Source organism: Mus caroli, chromosome 6 (assembly GCF_900094665.2).
Source record: "Mus caroli chromosome 6, CAROLI_EIJ_v1.1, whole genome shotgun sequence".
In the NCBI taxonomy this organism is placed as follows: Eukaryota; Metazoa; Chordata; class Mammalia; order Rodentia; family Muridae; genus Mus; species Mus caroli.
The window spans coordinates 42803969-42814080 of record NC_034575.1 but is presented as its reverse complement, the minus strand read 5'-3'; the positions used below and the strand labels follow the sequence as shown (position 1 = coordinate 42814080).

General features: G+C 39.8%; 1 pseudogene; it reads left to right on the top strand.

Annotated features, from left to right (window-relative positions):
- Positions 1–7608: 7608 nt before the first annotated feature.
- On the top strand, positions 7609–9322 carry LOC110296094 (annotated as a pseudogene).
- The last annotated feature ends 790 nt before the right edge of the window (positions 9323–10112 follow it).

Genomic DNA, 10112 nt, shown 5'->3' with positions numbered 1-10112 from the left:
ATAAATTTTTTGTTTTGCATATTGAAAAAAATAACTATTCCTTCATCTCTGCTGTTTCCTCTGGAGCATTTGAAATCAGACTTCCTGGTTTTATCCTTAATTTTTATGCCCCATGTTGAGGTGCCACTTGTAATTGGTCTTTGCTACTTTGTGGGTTTTTTTCTGACTCTTTATACCCTCTCCATCCCTGGTTTTATAGTTAGTACCATATCCCCACACCTGGGATTAAAACAAAAACATATTTTTATAATATTTCTGTGGTTTCAAAGAAACTAAAATTCCAGAATTCACACTATAGATAACCTTAAATGGTAACTTCATACTCTAATTTCATCTTTGCTGATAATTCACTGTTACCCCTGTGTTGATTGTTACTTTTACAACCTCCTTTTATGGAACAACAAGAACAAAACAAAACCCTAAAGTAAAGAAGGTGAATGTGACTTTGAACCTGGGACCTCTTGACTACAGCTAAATGCTGCCCTAATTCTAATCCCAGTGTATTAAACATATACTAATTGGCACTTTTAAATCTTGGCAGTACATTGAAGGCTCCAGTAATTCATAGCTACTTCTGCATGTCTGAGGAGGCCTTGAGTGTGGGTTAAGTTGTATCTTGAATCTGTGTAAAATACAGCCCTATTCTTGGTGAATGTGATCTAGCTAGAATATGGGTCACTCAGTTATAATTGAGTTGAGTCATGCTTAGGTAGGATGGCTCTGATCCAGTATGGCTGGTGTTTATATAGGAAAAGGAGAGAAGACACACACAGGAAAGAAGGTTGTGGGGATAAAGACAGAGATGCACAGTGTGTGTGTGTGTTTACAAGATGAGGTGGGCCAAAGACTGCCACCAGAAGGTAGAAGGCCCTGTTGATCAATGGCTTTATTCCAAACTGTTTGCTTTCAGAGCTATGAAGTAATATTTTTTTGAAGCACCCAATCTCTGGTGACCTCTGACCACAGCTCTAAGAAGCTGATTCATCTTCCAGTTGAGTGACGTGATCTCTGGTCCTATCAGACTTCCCATCTCTGATCCTCATTTTCCCAGGTTTGGGTAAAGTACCAGCAGAGAGAGTGATTACCTCCATAGAAAGTGGAGACTTTAACAATCAGCTAAGTGCCTTGTTTTATCAGAAGAAACAGCCTCTCACCCTGAACCACACCATTCATTACCCCTCAGTTTGGACACCCCAGACTCTTTGCTTACTTTTTTTTTTTTGGAAGAAGAAGGAGATTATAAGATATTATCTCTAGGAACTAGAAGAGGAATTGACCTCTAAGGAAATAAAATAAACCCCACACAGGCTAGAACAAAGCACTTATGAAGACAAGCGGCTGCTGTGGGGTGGTAGAATTGCTGGTTGGGGGTGGGCCATAGTGAGGGAGTGTGTTGTGAGTAAGGATGTGGGTCAAAGTTGAGTGATCTCTTACAAACAACAGCTCGTGTCACTGAACTTGCACTTTTGAGCCTCACTGGAAACGAGCCTGATTTACTGGGCTGTGATGGAAATTATGTGGGAAATTATAGATGAAGGGCTAGTCACATATGTGGCACACAGTATTGCCTTGCAGAAGCCACTATCCACCTGTTTCACTTCAATGTTCCTCTGGAAAATGAAATCATTGTGGTTTTTCCTACTAGGGAAAAGACACTCACAGTTTTCTTCCCTCTTCTCCCCTCCCCTTTCATCCCACTCTTCTTCCAGGGAAGCAGGACCTGGCTTTGTCTTCTACTTCAGAACATAAGAGAGAGATAAAGGGGTTGTCTTTGTTTGTTTCCCTATCATTCGATATCTACTGTGCACCAGTCTCAGCTCAGCCCAGGGAAACTGCTTTATTATTTGGCCCTATTTTTCTACTCCATGCATATGCTGGTCTAGGATGTCCAGGTTATTCTCAAGAATATACTGGGTTTGTGGTTTTCTTGTATAAACTCTATCTCTAGTTTCTGTCACCACACATCAAGCAAACAGGTGTGGAGTGTGCCAGGTGACCCCTCTGAGCAGTGGAATTAATGTGATTGGTAGACATCTGGGCTTTTAAAAAATATATTTAATTACTTAATTTTGTGTCTTTGAATGTGTTACCTGCATGCATGTATATATGTGCAGTACATGCATGCTTGGTCAGAAGAAAGTGTCATATCACCTGTGAATTTTCATGTGTGTACTGGGAAACCTGCTCCTCCATCAGAGCAACAAATGCGCCTCACCTCAGAGCCATCTCCTCAGGACCAACCTGAGTTTTTACTAACTCTATTCCAGGATGTAAATTTTACCTCAAAACTCTGAGACTCTCTTCCTATAGTCTCCAAAACAAACAAAGCAATAAAAAAAAATGAGATCCTACATGAAAAAGAAGATAGAAAAGCTAGCCAATTTTCAACATTAAAATTAAGTGTAATACATGAAATGCCAAATTAAAAGACAAATAAACTGGTAGATTAAAAGTAAAGTCAATCAACTACATATTTTTGTTTCTGAGAGACACATCTAAATATTAGAGTACAAATATGCTAAGAAATAAAAGGATAGAGGGGAAAAAACTTTCAAGGTAAGCACAAACTAAAACAATTCATGACCAGTAGCCTGCACTGTGGAAGATACTTAAAAGAATTCTACAGAGAAGTAAGGAAGAAAGACAGTGGTAAGCATTAAAGGTCAGGGAAGAAGTATGATGAGAAGAATGGCTGGAAACAAAAATGAATTAAGAAGGATCCAAACATATTCTTTTCAGTAATCCAGGACACTCCTTCACTGAACATGGGAGAAAACAAACAAACAAACAAACAAACAAACAAACAAACAAATTTACAGTGTTTGTCTCAACCAGGAAAATAATCTGACTGAATTTCAGGAATCACAGTGCTCAATGACCCTAACTGTAAATGGTCATAAATCTCTTTCAGTTTTTTTTTTTAAATGCAGACTAGCAAAATTGATTAAAAACTGGAGCCAACTGATTTTTGTCAGGAGGAAACACACCTCACCAGCAATGACCCACACAGACTGAAAATGAAAGGACAGAAAATGATATAAGCAAGTGGACATGGAAAGCACCTGGAATACATATATTTAAGCTAAAATAGTGAAAGAGACAAAGAAGTGCTATATGTTAAGAAAAGAAACAACCCGCCACATAAATATAATGACAGGAATATGTACCCCAGATGCTAATGCTCCTGATTTCATAAAACTAACACTACCAGGCATAATGAGCTGGATAATTTGGAACACAACAATAGTGAGTGATGCCAGCATCCCTCTGTCTTTGAAAAATGGGCTGTTCAGACCAAGAAAATGAAGAAAGAGGCTTCAGTGACACATGCATCAAAGCCCCATTGCACATAGAGTTGTTCACCACTTGTAATACCGAACATTTCAGAAACAAATGATGTCTTTAACTTCTGGATAATAATACTGTTTTCAAAATGGTGCCTTCTCTGAGCCTGTGACTCACCCACTCCAGAAAAGTGGTTCCTGTATTCATCTCATAAACTAACTGCTTCTTCAAGTCTCAAGATCTGTTTTTGGAACAACCCAAAGTAGGACACCAGATTAAAGGAGAAAAATTACATACCATTAAAATAGAAGAAGAGTGAACACATATTCATGATTTTAGATGTTTTTAGCCAATTAGGACAAGGGTGCTCCAATAAATCTCTCTAAACATAAAAGAAATCCGATTAATTGTAGGATATTAAAAGTTTTCCATTGAAACTCAAAACAAGGTAAAAGTAGTTTTGGTAACTACATCAAATCTTTGATAAATGAAGATCATAGCCATGGAGAAAGGAGTTGATAAAAATAAACAAAATATATGCTTTTAAGAGGAGAATGTATAGGTGAGAATATTGTAGATCATCACACACATAAGATCAAATTAGAGACCATCCTTTGCCTTTGGCTGATAACCAACAATGGGATAGTGCCTCAGACTCTTGGCACCAAAACTTAGGGGTACAACATTTTTAAAGTTAAAACCCACAGTTACATCCATCTTAGGCAAAGGTCAGAGTTACTGTCACATTTGTTTTGGCAAAACAATAGTTATTTCAGACATAGCATGACAATTAATTCTGTCTTATATCCTTTTCATTTATTTTAGCTTATGTTTGGTTTGTAGAACATTATTTTGGGTAATACATCTGGGCCATGATCAGGATCTTGGAAATGCCAATTGTGCTTCCAAGGCAGACATTGCTGTTGGGGGCATAGAGACCTGAAAAGTGTCTAAGCAGACACAAAATGGAGTCAGAACAAGTCACTCCAGTGTGATTGTATACATAGAACTTTAAAAAAGACATCAAAGGTGCACTAATTAGGATGATTAACTGTTCCACCAATGTTTCTGGATTCAAAGTTGAAATCATTATATCAATGATTATATTTCAGTGTACCAGCCAGAAAACTGGAAAATCCACTAATTAGGATGATTAACTGTTCCACCAATGTTTCTGGATTCAAAGTTGAAATCATTATATCAATGATTATATTTCAGTGTACCAGCCAGAAACTGGAAAAGGCAGAAGTTACACTTAGAATAACATAAAATGTTAACTGTCTGTATGAGTTAATTTCCTTATTGTTGTGAAAAAATACCTGGCAAATACAACTTCAGGAAGGATTTATTTTGTCTTGCAATTTTAAGAGGGATATAGTCTACCGTGGTCTGAAAGGCTTGGTGGCAGAAGCATGAATGGTTAGTCACATTGCTTCCATCATCAGGAAGCAGAAGGAGATCCATGCTGCTTTCCACTTAAATCAGGACCTGTTCAGTCTGGGCCTTCCATCCCCAGTTTATATCTTTCTGGAATCACTTTCATGAATATTCAGTGATCTGTTTCCATGGTAATTTTTAAATCTAGTCAAATTGATAAGATTAACTGTCATTCCTCCTAATCACAGATGAGCAAAAATTACACAAAAATGTTTGCAACTACAAAAGTCTATGGGAAGAAACTGATGAACCAAAATATTGAGAAGGAGAAGACAGATGACTTATAGGTTAGAAACCTAGTTATTAGAAATATGTAGATTCTCCTTGCATTTGTCTAAATCACAGATGCAAGTGAGTAAGGAATACTAGAATTATGTTTGTGTTTGTGTGTGTTTAATTGTACAAATAGTTCCTAAAACATATAAGTACAGTAGCAAAAAACATTTAGGACTTAGATGAAATATAGAAGGATGTGTTAAACCAGAGCTCAAAGCTCATTCAAGAGAAAGAAAGGGAACATAGGACTCTCCAAAGATGGTCAGAAATTCAAAGGCTCAGGCTAGACCCTTTAAGAAGAATCCTCTTGGTATGGTTTGAAGGTGAAATTCCCCCAAGGGCTAATTAATGTGTTGAAGACTTGGTCTCTCCCTTCTCCCCAAGCTTGTGGATCTATGTTGGAGACAGTAGAAATTTTAAGATGTGGGGCCTAGCTGGAGGGAGTAAGTTACTACAGTGTTTTTGTACATATTTTTCATTTTTGGAATTATAATATAATTGAAACATTTTCCCTTCCCCTTTTCTCCTTCTGACACCTCCTATGTAGCCCCTGCTATCTCTCAAATTATGGCCTCTTTTTCTGTAGTTGTTAACACACACACACACACACACACACACACACACACACACACACACTTCTAAATATAAGCTACCCAGTCCATATAATATTAATTGTTTGTACATGATTTCAGGGCTGAACATTTGGTATTGGATAAACAATTAGTGTGCCCTTCCCTAAGGAAGACTATTTCTCCTGCTCACATCATTCCTTAGTTGCTTATAGTTCTTTGTGCAGGATTGAGGCTATGTGAGCTTTCCCTCTTCCATGTTACATGTCTATTGGTGTCATCCTTGTTCAGGCTGTGGTTAGGCAGCCTCGATGATGAGACTTCATGGATGTATCACATCAAACATCCTGCTCTTCTGGCTTTTACAATCTCACCCTGCCCCTCCCCCCTATTTCTTCAGCAATGATCCCTGAACCTTATGTGCAAGAATTGTACTGTAGAGACATCAGCTGGGACTGGGTAATGCACGATCTCTTATTCTTTGCATTTTGATCAGTTGTGATTTTCTGTAATTGTCTACATCTGTTTTAAATAAAAGTTTTCTTTCTTTTTCTTTTTGTTTCTTCGAGACAAGGTTTCTCTGTGTAGCCCTGCCTATCCTGGAACTCAGTCTATAAACCAGGCTGGCCTCGAACTCAGAAATCCTCCTGCCTCTGCCTCCCAAGTGCTGGGATTAAAGGCGTGCGCCACCACTGCCCAGCAGAAGTTTTCTTGATGAGGAATGCGAACTACACTTACTTGTGGGTATGAGGATAAATATTTAGACTGTAGTTACGGATTATGGTGGTTTGGTAAAGTGGCATTTATAGCTTTTCCTATAAGATCCATGATTCCTCTAGCCCCAAGCAGTTGACTAGGTTTCCAGTAACATGCATGATTTCCTTTTTGTTGAGCAGGCCTTACATCCAATTAGAAAGCTGCCACTATTGCACTTTTAGAGTTATTGTGTCATTCTGGTTGATGTTGTGGTTTCATGGATGCCATGGAAGCTTGTATGGTGCCTTCTGGTTACCAACCATGAAAGTTAGTCCTCAAGAAGGAAGCATTCAGATCAGATCCTGCTCAGGTCTTCTGGCTCCTGTGTCTGAAATGCATGGTGTCTTTGGTAATAGGAACATGCTTTCCACCTCTTGGGAGGAAACCAAGGGCTACAGCAATTGCCTACAATGTTTTGGGAGTCTCTTTGATAACTCTGACCACCAACTCAAAACTGGGGGTAGGAAGAGTACTTCTGAATGGCATCTGGTGCCTGGCTCTTTCTATTACCCTCTTTGCTTCCTGGATGCCATATCCTGAACAGCTTTTATCTACCACACCCTTCCTTGTGGAGTTTGTGCCTTGTTGTGGGCCTAAAACAGTGGAGCCTACTGCCCTTGGAGATCTTTAAAGGACATAAGTAGACATATGCCTTTTCTCTTCAATTGTTTCTCTCAGGTATTTGTCATGGTGACAAAAAAATTGATATAGACAATGGTGGCTGACAAAGGCAGTTTGCAGAGCACTAAAGAAAGCTGAGGAAGATAAAACCGTCTAGCAAAGGGAGTTGACAACTGGGCCCATATAGAAAGAAAGAAGCTTGTTGAATCCTGACCTCTACCTCACAAAACATTCTAAAGACAGTTTGGGAACACAGTGACTGACAGTCAACCCAACAAAGTTTAGAGGATAATATAGGAAAATATAGGAAAAGAGTTACTTTTAAACTGAACAAAGAGCACACATTACCATAAAGAGAAGGTCAGTTAAGGCATCAGCCTTAAAACGACTTCACATCATGAGTAGGCATCACTAGGCAAAGTTCTGGAGTTCTGGTGCACAGGCTGGGAGATGGCTCAGAGGCTAGCAACACTGGCTGTGTTCCTAGAGGACCTGGGTTCAATTCCCAGTACCGATATGGCAGTTCACTGTCTGTAACTCGAGTTTCATGGGGTCTGATGTCTTCTTCTGGCCTCTGAGGGTAACACACACACACACACACACACACACACACACACACACACAGAGTACACAGATACATACACAGACAAAACATTCATGCACATAAAATAAAATAATATAAATCTTTAAAATGATTCCTTTATTCCAAGAAATCTAGGAGCCTGTGGCATTGCATAGGCTGCTGAGATGATTGGGTTCCTGCTACTGCTCTCTCTTCCTTTCATTCTGTACTCAGCCACACCAAAAGTCAGGAAAATGCTGTCCAGTGGAGTGTGTGCATCTAATGTCCAGCTTCCTGGGAAGGTAGCCATGGCTACTGGTGCTTACATAGGCATTGGGAAGGAGACAGCTAAAGACCTGGCCCAAATAGGAGCCCATGTGTATTTAGCTTGCTGGGATGTGCAAAAGGGGGAAACTGGTGGCTAGTGAGATCCAAGCCACAGGGAACAGTCAGGTCCTGGTATGGAAACTGGACCTAGCTGGTACCAAGTCTATTCAAGCCTTTGCCAAATATTTCTTAGCTGAGGAAAAGCCTCTGTGTATTCTAATCAACAATGTGGCATGCTGATGTGTCTGCCCCTACTCCAAGAGTGCGGATGGCTTTGAGATGCACATTGGAATCAACCACCTGGGTCACTTCCTCTTGACCCGTTTGCTGCTAGAAAAGTTGAGGGAATCAGCCCCGTCAAGGGTAGTCACACCATCTGGGAAGGATCCATTTCCATAACCCGCAGGGTGAGAAGTTCTACAACGCAGGTCTCACTTACTGCCACAGCAAACTAGCCAACATTCTCTTCACTAAGGAACTGGCCAGGAGGCTGAAAGACTCCAGAGTGACAACATATTCTGTCCACCCTGGCACAATCCATTCTGAACTGATTTGGCACTCATCTTTTATGGGACAGATTTGGCAGCTTCTCTTCTTTTTCATCAAGACCCCTCAACAGAGAGCCCAGAGGAGCCTGTACTGTACCATAACAGAAGGTCTCAACAGCCTAAGTGGCAGTCATTTCAGTGATTGCCACTTGGCATGGGTCTTTAGCCAAGCTTACAAGGAAACAATAGCTGTGGGATGTCATCTCCCTATGAATTGGTAAGTGATGGTTTAGACTCAAAAGAAGATTGGAGATGTTGTTTGTCCTTCAGAGTGGCCAAAACCTTGAACAAGAAGAGCACAGAACTTCAAACCTTGCCTGCCTGGCATCCAGTTAAATCCCAGTACACTGCCAGGTTCCTATAAACCTCTTGAATTTGTACTGACTTATTTTGCTCCTGCTCCTGCCAGCATTTCTAGAGGCATCACTGACTAAGTCAGATCACCTTCATACGACCTACACAGCTACCATTTTCCTTTGGAAGCTACTCCTAACCAGCAGCATGGAAGTTTAAACTTATTCCCTGCAGCATCTGTGCTTCTCAGTGACCGATTGCAACACCTGATCATGAAGGGGTCAGCTAAGAATTTAAAACCATAACTGAAATACTGTAATAGACAGCTATAGAAAGGCACACCGTCTTAATCACCAATCGGTACGGCAAGAAAACATCCAAAGCACAAGAAAGAAACTAAGTCTCTATTTAGAAATGTTATCCTAAGGATTGGTAATTATAGTTCATAATCTTTTAGAGCATTTTTTTTTTACATTAGCTTAACAAGTTGTTCATTTCAGGAGTGTGTGCACAGATATAGGATGACTTAGCATTGACTGCTGTTCCAGAGGACCGTGGTTCAATTACTAGGACCCACATGGTAACCACAGCCATCTATAACTTCAGGTATAGATGATCTAGAGGATCTGACAGCCTTATCTACCTCCATGGGCACTGCAAGAATGTGGTACACAGATACACATGCAGGCACCCATATAAATAATTTTGTAAAAAAAAAAAAATCAATTTTGAGATTGAAGGTGTATGCTGTCCTGTAATGTGTGAGGCCCTTGGTTTGATCCAAGCACTGCAAAATAAAGTAGAGATAGCTTCCATTTACTAAAATTCTGTGCTTTATCTGGGAGCTTTTTATCAAATACAGACAAAGGGTGTCAGGAATCCCTCATGTTCCTATCACTTGCTTGGAGGATGCTATTCTAAGGGAGTTTGCCATTTCCTTGGGCTGACAATTATATTTTAAGCTTGAATATATGAGACAGATAGGACCACAGCCTTTAACTTCTATTATTTGTAAATTAATAATTTTTATGGGCTTGTTACGGCCAATAAACCGTATTTTAAAATTAGTTTCTGGTGATATTGGAACACTTTTGACAATGCAGTGATTAATTGAATTAATATTTTACTTAATTTATATTCACCTTTCAATAAAAATAAAGGTTCTTTTCAACTACAAAAGGAAAAAAGAAAAAGAAAAGAAAACTACAAACACAGGGGTGAAGCTATTAGTCAGCTGAAGGTCCCAGGGTTGGTTTTCTTTCTCCTGGGTTCCCATTTGTCCTTCCTTAAGATCGCAGCTCTTCCTCCTTCCTGGTAGGACACAGGCTGTGTCTTACTGGTGGCTTGAGACTGTACCCTAGGAACACTTCTCACAGTGCTGCTGTGCTGGGTCCCAGGCCTTCTCCTGCTCAACCCTCACTTCCTGCCCACAGACTG